A 14516-nucleotide genomic window follows, 5' to 3' on the forward strand; every position below is an offset into this window, starting at 1 on the left:
AGTGATTTCTCTGACAGTCTCTTCATTACCAAAACTTTCAACTACTTTCAGATGAGGTTTTATACTATATACGGAAAAGAGGAGAGGGTGTACTGGCCAAAGTTTTGGACTCAACAGAGGAGGCCAAACGGGTATTTGATGAGTTCCACAGCAGTCCAATTGGTGCACACTGTGGTGTTCAGAAGACAACTGATGCCATTAGTAAAAGGTTTTATTGGCCTACCATGACCATTGATATTAAGACCTGGGTGAGTGCAATTAACTGACATTCATGTCTTAATACTGTCCTAGCTCTATCAAAATGAAATTAAACAAAAATGTTTTAGGTTATGCACTGTGCAGCATGCCAGAAAAAGCAAGCTGAAATCAAGGACAAAGCTGAATATACCCCTATTGAGGTAAGTTGTGTGTTTGTTTAATGAAGAATAGTCTCACTTTAATTTTTTAATTTTTTTTTGTCATCAGGTGGCTGAGCCATGGGACATTGTTGGCATGGATTTAGTGGGAAAGCTCACACCAACTAAAGAGGGCTACCAGTACATTTGTGTAATGGTAGACTATTTCACAAAGTGGTGTGAGGCTTTCCCACTAAAGACTAAGAGTGCTGAGGAGGTAACAGCCTGCATTGTCAAGCTATTTTACAGATTTGGTGCCCCAAAAAGGCTTTTGACTGATCAAGGCAAAGAATTTGTAAACAAGGTTAGAGAATTACGCCTTTAAAATTTGAATAATTTGAAAAATATTAATAATTAAAGTCTTGTGTTGGTTTGTATAGATCAATATGGGTGTCCCATACCACCCGCAGACCAATGGACTGGTTGAACGATTAAATGGCACAATTCAGAGGTATGAAAGTGACCATTCAACTGATAAAACAATACATGAATGGCAGATGAAGAATGTATCTGCTCTTGTCTGTTCATTGTATATTTACTCATTTATCAGGTACATTTAATTGAAACACAAGTCTCACACTCACTATAGGTGATTAACTGTAAGACTTGTTTTTCAGGTCTTTGAGCAAGCTTGTGGGAAAACGTCCAGACACATGGGCAGATTATTTGGAGGCTGCATGTTCGGTCTCCGAACTAAAAAACAAATAACCACCAAATTCTCGCCCTACTTTTTAATGTTTGGTCGTGAGGCAAGGTATCCTTGTGAGGTGCCAGACAATTATGAGGTAAGCACAACACATCTAAATTATCTTTTAAAAAACAATTGCAAACCTGCAATTGCCAATCAAATCCAATTTCTTTATATAGATCAACGAAAGTGTGGAGGACATTGTGGCAGAGGAATGTATTACAGAATGCATTAGAAGGCAGGACAGAATTTTTAAAACTGTGCAGGACAACATTACAAATGTGCAAGGTAAAGTTAAAAAAAGGAAATTGGAGAAAGGAATGGCCATTGACATTCAGGTTGGAGACAGAGTCCTGCGGCAGAACATCAGAAGCAAGCAGAGAAAGGGGGGCAAGCTGGACCCAGATTATTTGGGTCCATACACCGTTATAAACGTGGAGGGCAAATCCATTGATGTGGTGGATGATGAAGGGAAACAAATTCCCAAAATCAATATTGATCATTTAATTCATTTTTTTGGAGGAAGGCCAGTTTGATGAAAAGGGTAAAAAAAAAAAAAAAAAAATCCTGATACCATACAAGTAACTTTCATGTTCTCAGATAATTTGGTAATCTGTTATTGGAATGCCACATTTATACCTGTATGCTATAGATGGATCTAGAGGCATATGATGTGCTGGTGGGGTCAGTTAACGAGAATGACCACTGGACACTCCTGGTTTGTTCTTTTTTTTTTTTTCTCCATCCTTCTCTGTAAACTACAAAGGCTTAAATGTGAGTCATTAATTCATGACCCCATCTTGACAGATGATATATCCCAAAGAAAGGAGAATTTTGTATGTAAACTCCTTTGGTGAAAGCCGAGGCAAACTGCTTTACTGCAGAAAGGTTGTAAGGTAAGGACAAATGCATGAAGATACTCAGTGTTGGTCTGTTATTTTTATTAATCTTCTTTTCTTCTACCAAAGTGAATTTATGGCCAACAAAGGCACTCCAACCACAAAGTGGCAATGTCAAACATTACCACACAGCATCCAAAGGGATGGGAATTCATGTGGTGTATTTGTCTGCAAGGTACAGAATTGTTATATATATATATATATATATATATATATATAATATAATATAATATAATATAATATAATATTTATATATATATATATATATATATATATATATATATATATATATATATATATATATAATAAAAATGTTGATTTTGCTTTGTCAATGCTCTTTGTAGTTTGCTGAAGCAGTTCTAAATGGGGGCAGTTTGGAGTTTCCATGCACTGACGCAGATGTTGCTCTGATGCGGCAAAACATAGGCCTGTGTGTGCTACAGCAAACTGGTGTTTTTTTTAAAACCCAAGTTATACATGATATTTCTTGGTGATATGCATCATTACACAAATACCTTGATGCTTTTGTTTCCACAGAAGACCTGTCTGACCTATGCTTGTCATGTGGGGACAAATATCCTCACACACAGGACAACATTGACTCTTGGGTATTTTAATCTGTTCTTTATTTATTTTCCAACTTTGCTCATTTCATTTTTCATAATGTCACTGTCTCTTTCAGATTGAATGTGACAGTTGCAATGGCTGGTACCATTGGATATGTGTGAATCGGCCAAACAAGAAACAGGTTTTTCTTTGCCCTGCGTGCCAAAGCCCTTAATTTGGTACTCCCATCCACAGCATGATTTCAACGACCGTTAGAAATTTGACTGTGCCAAATAAAAATAAAACCAAATGAATCAATTTTTCTAGCGTTTTGTCTGTTTTATCAGTTAAGTGCACTTACCTTTGGATTGTTACATTGTTTTGAATTATGCCTTAAAACATAAAAGTGGCCTCTTCCTTGTTTCTTTTCCTGAGTACTGTTCAATGCACACAGAACATGCCTTCAAGAAACATCTCACAGACTCCTGGAAAACATTTAACCACAAGTTCCTATGTGAAAATGCTTATAGCTCAGTTTCAATTTAGAGCTACATTCATGGAGCAAATCCTAACCCATAATGCGATGTAGTAATTATTTGGTCACCAAACTTGGCTGTTGTTACATAATGAGGTCAGAAAAGGGAAATATTACTACAGTAGAAAATGCAAATAATTATCACTTAATTTGACCAACATTCTAAAACATTGCAAGAGAAAACAACTGTTCATGCAACTTAAGTTTAACATTTATGATAGCCTTCGAAGTACCAGGGTTGTATATCAATGATTTTCAGTTTGAGTGTAAAGCAACATTCAAAACATGCAACTCCAAGTTCTTGTGTTGTCTTGAGCAATCAGCCTAAAGAATATTTGAATATGCAGACAATTTAGGATGACAGAATAAAAACACAAGAATATATTTTTAAATATTTATTTAAAGATGCAATCATACACATTTAAAACACTTTTTTTAAAAAGTAATTCTTGAGAAACATGCAGTTCTGATGTCATAAAATGTCAACAATGAATCTGAGAAAAAATTGAGAAATATGTATTTTATTGTTGTATTGTCTCCCAACGCGTCCTAGTGATCAGGTCTGCAATAGTTAAGGTAAACACATGCTACAAAATTGATTCATTATTTACAAAATGTGACCACTGACCAGTTATAGGTGTATTTTAGGGCAAAACGCGATCTGAGGCGCTCGCTAATAATTTCTGTTCCACGCGCCTGTAGTTGGTCGCCCCGCCCGCGATTTGATCTCATGAATATTCATGATAGCCCCACCCACTGGAACCAAATATTTCAGAAACCGAATATATTGTAACACCGGGCCTAAGCACATGCTAGTCACTTCCAGAGCGTTTCTGTGTTGAAAACATTGAACAGGATTAAAAACAAATAAACCGTCATCTGTGTTCAGTTCTACGTCCTAATACCTTGCAGGTAAACCAAATTTTATACATTATACTCACCCAATCAGGATCTATTGAAGTTTTTAGCAGATGAATATCTGTCTAATGTCAAACCAACTTTAGATCGGTAGGTAAATCCAATGTAAGCTCACGGCGTGACAAAAAGCAGAAACTTATGAAGTGTTTGAGGTACTGAGCACGTTCGCGTTCCTTAACAAGGAGATTTGCATGTCATTAGGTGTGTTCGACATCGGCTGCGGCTGGATGTAACTGATCGGCGAGAGTAGCATTGTGCAGGCGAGGAGGAGCTGCAAACGGAGACGTGAAGTCGGACACTTTCTGGTTGCCGTAGTGACCGCTCACGTGGTGTTTGCATACTTTACATCAGATGAAGGGAAATAAATGCAATATTTGCCAAATAATACACAGATGTTTCAGAGACATTTTCATTCAATACTTTATGTACTGCTTCATACAGCGTCTGTTTGAACAAGAATAAAGTTCAACATTTAACTACTATCAATGAAGTGGCGTTTTTTTAATCAGTTTTAATTTGATAAACATGACACAATATACCATCGAAACTACATGAAAGAGTGTTTACTGTTATACAAAACTGATTTGTGAGCTTTAGAGGAACTAAAGGTGTTCGAATAAACACGAAACACGTGATCGTTGTCATGCGGTGAATCCGGCCAATCGTGGAACAGCTGTGTCGCCATCAGAGCTCGTGCAGCCGCTCTTGAGTATTCATTCCCCCGGTAAATATGATCAAAAATGGCTGTAAAAAATAAATCTTTCATTCAAAAAATTTGATCTTTCATTCAAAAAATTAGCAAAACCCTAACCTTTCATTGAAGTAAAATAATTCAAATTGGGGGGTAAATCACATTATGAAATAAATTTGTTTCTCCAAAACACGTTGGCCACAATTATTCATACCCCTAGAATGTTTTATGAATAAAATATCTCTGAATTATATTCCCATTAAGGCGAGACACTACAGGTGAATAGGGTAAAATTGTTAACTTACAGATATCACCATCAAACTTTACCAGTTGATTACTCACATGAATAGGAGAAAAAATTGCATTGCAAGTTTTTTGTAATTTTATTTTTAAATATGCTAATGAGGCTATATCTAATTAAATATGCACTAATTTGCATATATTTTGAAGTGACAAATCTGACCATTGAAAAAAACAAGGTTCAAAATTATTTTTGCATTTTGTTGATATATTCAATGTAAAGACATGTTCAGAGGGGATTATGAATATCCCCTTTTGTTATCCTGTAAATCAGAAAATACTGCCAATAGCCTTAATGTTGCAGCACGAGGATGGGATAGAATGACTTTAAGCATAAAATGATCTCTGCTAACGACTACGCCACCCTGGAATCTTGCCAGGGACAATAAAATATAGTTTGTTATTTAAGGAAACACAGGTTCGTCCACAGTAAGGCGGCAGGAGACGTGGGTACAAAAATATAAATTTGTTTTATTAAAGATAAATAATCAATATAAAATGCACAAACATCAACAGCACTCAATATAGACAATTTTGTGGTTCCACAAGCACACATGGAGCGACCTGAGTCAGCAGGACAGGAGCCGAGGCAGAGCAGTGGATAAGGGCACATAAGGCCTCCACGACAAGTCACCTTTTCCGTACGCCTATGCATATACACTCACACCAGTACACACACACTCACACCACTCAGCACACCACACTCGTGAGGGAGACCACCACCAACAATCCGCCCCTGCTTTGTGCACTCAGCTCCTGGAACAGAATTGTCACTGTTGAAACACACTCAGAATTGTCACTGTTGAAACACACTCAGAATTGTCACTGTTGAAACACACTCAGAATTGTCACTGTTGAAACACACTCAGAATTGTCACTGTTGAAACACACTCAGAATTGTCACTGTTGAAACACACTCAGAACTGTCACTGTTGAAACACACTCAGAATTGTCACCGTTGAAACACACTCAGAACTGTCACTCCAAGAGACAGAAATTGGAGTAGAGATGTTCAGTTTCACGTTAAACATATTACAAAATTCTGAGTCAAAATACAAAATAAAAACTAATACAAACGAAAAGAAAACTTTCCTGGTGTCACAAGACACAGAGACAACCCCGAAATAAAGGGCTCACATGGAGGCACACACACTAAAATAAACACAAAGGACAGTGTTTTCAGTCCTTTGTCCACAGCGGATCAAAGCAACAGCAAAAGCAGCAAAGCAACAGCGCCTCCAGAAGTAGTCCCACGCAGTCAACCGCACGGAAACTAATCGGCGGTGCAGATGCGACCCATTGGTCCGTACTACATCTATAAATTTACAAATAAACAATCAGACAAACTCTGTGATTTAACTGCTAACCATTAATAAAAGCTGTTTCTCTCAACAGATTGCCATTTAACCTAGGCGCAAATTTAAAACTACATACCTTTTAGGTGCGATCTCTGAGGACCAACTCAGTCAGGCAGACAACATGCATGTGGGCTCATCCCATCTATCAGGTGGACAGCGTGCGCGTCGGCAATAACTAAGCATTCCGGACATGAAGTATAAACATACTTTGACCATCAAGGGTACAACCTCAGCCGAATGCCAGCCGCGAAAGCTTGCATGTCGCCCTGAAAATAAGCTAATGTTAGCTACAGTATGCCATTGATCGGCCAGCTCACAACACCCAACATACCTGAATGACGACACGGGAAGGGGCGGTGCCTCATGACACCATACACTCTAACCAGCTTGTTTATATGCGCTATTACAGCTCACTGATAGGACGAGCTCAAATGAATTAATCAGCCACCTGCAGGCAGGATATATTTCATTAGACCTGCCACATTAAAAAAATTATTTCCGCCCTATTTTTAGGCATAAAGTGTCATTTAAATCAGGCCAAGAATGATATATCAACAAATCCCTCTGAACAAACCTTCACAATATAGTTAGGAATACGACTGTAAAGTTTGGTGTATGTAGGTGCTACAGAAGCGGAAAATCGTCACTAGGAGTGCAAGAAAAAACTCATTTTGAGAAAACGGCCTTTAAAGATTTTTATGGCAAAATTCCACTAATTTCTATTGAAAGCCATGAATTACAGACAAAATATGCTTTAGGTCCAAGTAAAATCCATCTATCACACTGTTTAACATCCAAAACTCATTATTGCTTCTTCCATCACTGATCATAACATCCAAACAACACATCAACAGTCCATCACACAGGTGGAATGGAAAAACTAAATACCGGTATATCACAGTCCCTCAGGCAGATACATATTTAGCTGTCAGTGGAGCTGCTGTACCCTCTCCTAGGAGAACTTCCAGCTTCTTTTCTGGTGCTAACTTTGGGAAGTTTTATTCTTTTGGCTATTTGTCCAAGGTGTAAATCACTTAGTGAAGATACTTTTTCCCAGTGGAGGAGGAAGTGCATCTCTGTCTGACCCAGTTGGTGGTCACTGAGCCTGTATTTAGTCAGGATCTGTCTCTTCTTCTCTGACAGTGTGCAGATACTCTGTCAAATAACAATTTAGTCTACTTTGTTTGCTTTCTCCAATGTTCTAAATATTGATATTTGAATGATTCATAATTAGTTTTGTTCTGTTGAGTTGTTTTGAACCAGTGCTGAAGGCCCTGGTTGGTTCACCATCAGCTGACTGAGGGGACTGTTTTCAGGATTTGGCTTGTGGGTTTTAAGTGCTTTGAAATGTAATGTGTCTTTTTGACTTACATTTAGATGTGTTCAAAATGTTACAGCTTGTTCGTAACGCATCGACGCACTATGGTTACTCATTGAGCGGCTCGCGAGCCTCGTGCGGCCCGCCAAGCTTTAATTTGTTGCTCGCATAGCTGTAAAAAATACGGCGATATCATGCAGCCACTCACTACAGATATTTCTTAAAAACATTAAAAATAAGTAGGGCTATAATAACATAACCCATTATAAACTCAAAGTGTCAGCTATATTACAAATAATTTCGATCGGATTGAAAGAGGTGGTTTATCGAGAGAACATGTAAACACTTCGATTGAGAACCGAAACTGAAAGGACGACGTATGGCTCTCCTACTGACTTGTCCATATCAGTGCGGCTCTCATGAAAACAAATGTGAAGACCCATATGGCATTTCATCATCTTTTGTCTTTGTTGGTAATCCCTTGTGTCTTCTAGCTAATGACAACTGTTTTCGACTTCTCTGAGAGAATTTTACACGCATATCTTTCGACATTTTGAACTACCGCGGAAATGTCAAAGCGCGTCACGTGACGATTCTGGACGAATCATGTTGTCAGAAATTGGCATCAGCCAATGAGATTGCGCATTTCGAGTTAAATCACCTGTTTTACTTTCATGATTGGTTGCTGATATACAGGAAATGACCATATTTGGATCCGACAGCATTGTACAAAAGAGAGAGAGCTTTCCAACGGTATCCGAGATGAAGGGGTACAGAGAGCGATCGCGGAGCAGCGGGATGATTTAGAACGCCAACTTTTGATGAATTTAGGCGAAATCTGCACACTCAAACAGACAAAGTGTAGTAAAATAAAGACCTAAATGTGTATTTTGGACTTTTTTTCAGCACAAGTCTGAAAGAATACATGTTATTGAAGACAAATAACCCAAAATCTCAAAATTGACCAGTGAAAAAAAAACGATGTTTTTGCCTGCCGTGTCTCGCCTTAATATTTACCTTTTTTTAGCACACCAGGGTGACTAGGAACCATGAAATTGTCCAGCCATGACTTCTTGTTTCACAGGATTTTAAATATGAGGAAACACAAAGGCCAAATTCCCTGAATCATCCATCACAATGTGTAAAACCAAATAATACAGTTCTGATTTGCAGCAAAAGATTGTTGAGCGTCACAAAATAGAAAGTGGCTGTAAGAAAATAGCTAAATAATTGAACATACCCATTTTGACCATCAGGGCAATAATTTAGAAGTTATAATCAAGTGAAAATGTTACAAATCTGCCAGGAAGAGGACGTGTGTCTATATTATCTTAATGCACGGTGAGGAGGATGCTTTGAGTGGCCAAAGACTCTTCAAGGATCAAAGATGGAGAATTGCAGAGATTAGTTGAGTCTTGGGGTCAGAAAGCCTAAAAAAAAAAAAAAAAAAATCAAATAATAAATATCTGTTAAAATTTGAATTCATGTGTCGCTTGCTTGACTTTCCATCCCGGACGAGCCCCCAAATTGTTACGTCCCAGTTGCATCCAAAGGATGTGGGACCAACAATTAATTTATTTTCCGGGGTGGAAAGTCAAGCAAGCGACACATGAATTCAAATTTTAACAGATATTTATTATAGATCTACAGCAAACGGAGAAACGGTCTCCACCGGAGACAGTCAGAAGACAGCTAAACAACTTGCAGGAAAAATAGATAATGAAGAATAAGTGAAAACAGTAATCAGTGAAATAACAACGAGGGACAAACTTAATACACACTAACAGGGACATGCAATAATTAGTTATCTAAGGCACACCGTCTTTCCCCGACACCCGCGGCTTCCACAGTAGATCGCGGCAGCACCACCCAGCACACACGGTGACATGCCGCCAACACGACCCGACAGTCGATCACAGCGCAGCACACACTGACACGACGCCAACACGATCAGACTCCTCTCTCCCCTCACTCCAGCCCTGAGGGCTTTATCACTGCAGCTGATTAGCAACAACCAGCCGCAGCTGCACGATTGATACCTGCAGCTGATTAACAATAACCAGCAGCAGCTGCGAGACTTGCTTAACGTCACAGCACCAGCACATACCTAGAGAGAGAGAGAGAGAGAGAGAGAGAGAGAGAACAAGAAAAACAAAACAAAAACAGGGACTACAAATAATAACCCCAATACAGAACCTTACGGGACGTAACACCCCTACATCACCACATGTTGTTTGGGAGGGTTTCAAGAAAAATGCTCCTCGCTCATCCAAAAACAAACTCCAGCATATTCAGTGGTCAGACACGACTGGAACTTCAAACAACACAGGGTTCTGTGGTCAGATGAAACTAAAAAAAGAGCTTTTTGGCAGCAAACACGCTAGATGGGTTTGGTGCAAACAGGGGTAAAAAGTACCCCATGTGTACAATTTAATATACCACTGGATCTTTAATGTTGTGGGCCTATTTTTCTGCTGGAGGTCCTGGACTTCTTATTCAGATACATGGCATCGTGGATTCTATCAAATATCAACGGATAAAAAAATCAAAACCTGGCGGCTTCTGCTAGAAATCTTATAATGGGCCGTGGTTGGATCTTCCATCAGGACAACGATCCAAAACAAACATCAAAATCAACACAAAAATTTGTTTCAGAGCACAAAAAGCATCTGCCATGAGCGTCCCAGTTCCCTGAACTGATGAAAGGAGTGAACTGAAGAGAAGAAGCACCAACATGGATCTGGGAATCTGAAGGATTTGGGGAGATTCTAGCTGTGTCCCAAAGTGAAGGCTGCGTCCTTTGAAGGACACGTCCTTCGAAGGACCCAGCCTACCCAGCCTTCCCAGCCGTTGAAGGACCCAGCCTACCCAGCCTTCCCAGCATTTGAAGGACGCTCCGAGTCTAGCCTTAGTAGGATTGTAAATGCCACCAGGTGTTCCCAATTATGCTGTCGCCTAGCAACGGTGCGATATGAGAGCTGCCATCCTACGCAGCATTTATTAAAAATAAAAATGGAGCAAGATTTCGTCATTTAATTTTTTTTATTTTATGTTTTATTGGAGGAGATGGTGGGGATGTTTCATCCCCTGCGCCGCCGGGTGATGTATCTCCGGCTTTGTCAAGACCGTGGCCAGGTAAAGTAAACTGGTTTGCTGCATCCCAATTCAGAAGTTGCGTCCTTAATTGCTGGAGTACACAAGTATTGGGTGTACTGTCATGTTATGATAGGCTACAAATACAAAATACACAATTACACATAAAGCTGTTCAAATGTTTAGTTATAGGCTACCTTACGAAGATGCGATTTTTATGGAGTTTATTCTCTTGAACATGGTGATCTTATTCAGGCATGTTTGCGCGTGCTTTGTTTTAACGCAGTTGGAGCATAAAACACAAAACAATACATAAACACAGTGAAATACCTCTTAAATAAATACATACATGTATTTAAAAAAAAAAATATATAGCCTATATATAATAAATGTATATATAATAAATGTGTGTGTATATATATATATATATATATATATATATGTATATATATATATGTATATATATATATATATATATGTATATATGGTAGGCTACTCCCGCTCGCCTTCGGATGCAACCTTTTATATGGCATGCATCTGTATAGCAACAATTCCTTAAAATTGTGCTCGTTTCATTTTCAAAATAACCTGTTGTTGACTGTAAGCAAGTACTTTCGCTAAGTATTCACATACAAATGTGAAGTAATGAGTTTTTTTTTTTATCTCACAGGACAGCAACACTACAAAACCATGGTATTTTACAATATGATGCATTGTTGTATAGTAAACTACTCAACAGTAAATTGTAAATTACTTTAAATATAACAACCTTCAACATATTCAGAATTAAAATGCAATATACACATAGCCAAGCAGTAATATGAATGCAACAACATATCTAAAAACCCTGACAAGGAGTTTTTTTATGCAGAATACATAACTGTACTTTTATTCTTAATATTTTAAGTAAATTAAATACAAATATACAAGATAACACTTGTACATAAGTAAGGTTTTAAATATAACTACTTAGATTTCCCCAATGTGCCATTTATACTTACTAAAAGTAGTTTAATATCTTCCAACAATTACATTGTCACAACTCTAAACAATTTCTCTTTTGTTTGTTTCTCTAAATCAGACCAGACCCCTGTACTGCAGGATAAACCTGAATGTCCCAGTGCTGGACAGGTTTTTTAATGGCATGGACACACGACCTGATTTTCGTCTGAGCAGGGAGGCCCTGAGAGTGCTGCTGGACCTGTTGAGAAGTGACCGGCAACACGGATGGGGTTCCACAATAGAGACCCTGGTATTTCTTTTCTGGCTGGCGTGTGGTACATCCTACAGGGTTGTCTCCAGAGCATTTGATATACCTCGTTCCACTGTCCACCGCATTGTCCACCGAGTCGCTGAAGAGGTGGTGGCCATCCGCCACCAGGTCATTCGGTTCCCCAACACCCCAGAAGACCTGGAGGCAGTTTGCCGTGGGTTTGCAGGGCTGGCCAGACACAGAGCTTTCTTGAAAGCTGCTGGAGCAATCGACGGCTGCCATGTCTGCATCAAGCCTCCAAGCGGCCCTGATGGTCAGTGCTACAGGAACAGGAAACTGTTCCCGTCCATCATCCTCCAGGCTGTTTGTGACCATCAGGGCCGCTTCATTGACACCTACGTGGGCTGGCCCGGGTCAGTGCATGACGCACGGGTGCTCCGGTACAGCCCACTGTACAGGAGGTCAGTGTACCCTCCTCCAGGGCACTTCATCCTCGCAGACGGAGGGTACGCGTGTCTCCAACACCCACTCCCCCTCATCACTCCCTACAAAAGGCCAGTACGGGGTGTGGGAGCCCAGCGCTTTAATCTTCATCATTCCAGGGCACAGTCCATTATAGAGCGTGCTTTTGGGATGATGAAGACCAGGTTCAGGGCCATCTTCCTGCAAGCGCTGGAGGTGCACCACATCTTTGTACCGCATGTAAGTTAAATGAAAAATACATTTGCAAAAAACATTATTAACTTCTTTCTTCCAGACCATATAAATTTTTGTTTTGTTTTTTCATTTCATTTCATGAGCATGAGGAGGATGATGCGGAGGATGAGGGGGAGCATGTTTTGGAGACGGTCAGTGGGGCTCCCTGGCGTGACCAGCTGTCTGCAGAGGTGTCTGCCCTGGAGGAGGTTCCCATTGACCATGATTATTTGTAACAGGCAAGTCAGAGAACTTTAAAGCTATAATGGCCAAAACCAAAAATTAATGTCCATAGAATGGGTTTACATGTTGAAATTTTTGATGCTTTGATTTGAGGATGTGAGTTAATTTATTTTATTCTTCCCTCTTTTTGAAATGATCTCAGTGAGATGGCAGCCGTCGATTGAGTCAGCCCTGCAAACCTGCTGTTAGACAATGCAGTGGACAGTGGGAATTATGCAGTCAAACACTCTGGAGACCATCCTAGATGATGTCCCACCCACCGGCAGAGAGGCCTTACCAGGGTCTCTATTGTGGAGCCCACCCGGGTCCAGCAGCTCCACCAGGGTCTCCCTGCTCAGCTGAAACCTCATTTTATGTACTGTTCATTTAAATTGTTGTCAGATGATATACAAGTTATGTTGTAAATGGTTATTTATTATTTATAAAATGTTATTTATCTATATAATTATTTATTTTTTCCAAATGTTATTCCAAAATATTGTTTGTTTTCAAATTGCACCTGTCATTAAAAAAAATAAGCACTGTCAATAACTATTCCTTTTTATTTCATATCCCAACAAGTTATTTAAAAAAATAATGCACAAAAATGGAAAAAAAATGTTTATTATTCATTTTAAATAAACTGTACACAAGTTTGAAAAAATAAATAACACTTAGATTACAAAAATAAACGGTTCACAACTTAAATTTCCTCTTTTAAATATATATATTGCCTCATTTAATGTAAATAAAAAATAAACTGTAAAGGAGGAAAGTTTTCTCTTTTATATACATAAAAAAAAGAAAAAAAAAACGATTTCTCTACAATACGCTCAAGAAGAGCAAACAGCCTGTCCATCCTCTCCCTGCTCTCTCGAGCTCTCCTCTCCTCTGCATCCCTCTGTAGTGCCATGTCCTCTCTAATGAGGTTCAGCATATCCTCCTCAAAGTCCCGCTTTCTCCGTGGTGGTGCTGCGGGTGCTCCTGCTGGTGGTGCTGCGGGTGCTGGCTCCTCACTGTGGCCACCCACTGCTGAACTTGACCCTGGTGTGTCCTCACGGATTGAGGCGATGAGGACAGGGGGATTGACAGAATGCCTCTGTCCCAACACCTCATCCATGAGGACAAACCAGGGCCAAGTTTCAGCAGTGGGTTTCCCATCCACTCCCTCTCCTGTCCCAGGACACTTGCAATCCTAAGGCAGAGCAAATTAACCATGGCTTGTTAACAACAACAGCACAATTCATTTCAGCAAAGATGTGTGTATTAACTTTCTTACTTTATATTTTGTTTTTAAGTTATCCCACTTTTTCTTTGCCTGCATGGGTGTTACCTTCCCCTGCAGCCTCATTTTCTCCAGAATTGCTCTAAAAAAGCAGAAAAGGGTACTTATGAAACATTATAACACAGGGGTGCAAATGAAATATTAACATTAGTGCATTGTTAACATTGAAAAATGACACATCAGGACATGCATTGAAAATAGTTTAGAAATCGTATTTCTGGATACTCAAATGTGGTTAAAACCTTTTTAGACATAACTTGCATGACAACACTACAAAAACACATAAAAGTGAAACCCATTGTGCATCATCTACTGCTTTTCTTAATGTTATGGGTTTTCTAGGGTGAGTGATATTTATT

The 14516-nt window shown here is 39.2% G+C and overlaps 1 long non-coding RNA gene across 1 annotated transcript; it reads left to right on the top strand.

Moving 5' to 3' along the window:
• Positions 1–1775: 1775 nt before the first annotated feature.
• On the top strand, positions 1776–2800 carry LOC311290064. Its single transcript, XR_014627300.1, has 4 exons — positions 1776–2157; positions 2327–2432; positions 2520–2590; positions 2665–2800. It is a non-coding gene; the product is annotated as an uncharacterized lncRNA (long non-coding RNA).
• Positions 2801–14516: the final 11716 nt, after the last annotated feature.

Source organism: Rutilus rutilus (genome assembly GCF_951802725.1).
Source record: "Rutilus rutilus genome assembly, chromosome: 4".
Taxonomy (NCBI): Eukaryota; Metazoa; Chordata; class Actinopteri; order Cypriniformes; family Leuciscidae; genus Rutilus; species Rutilus rutilus.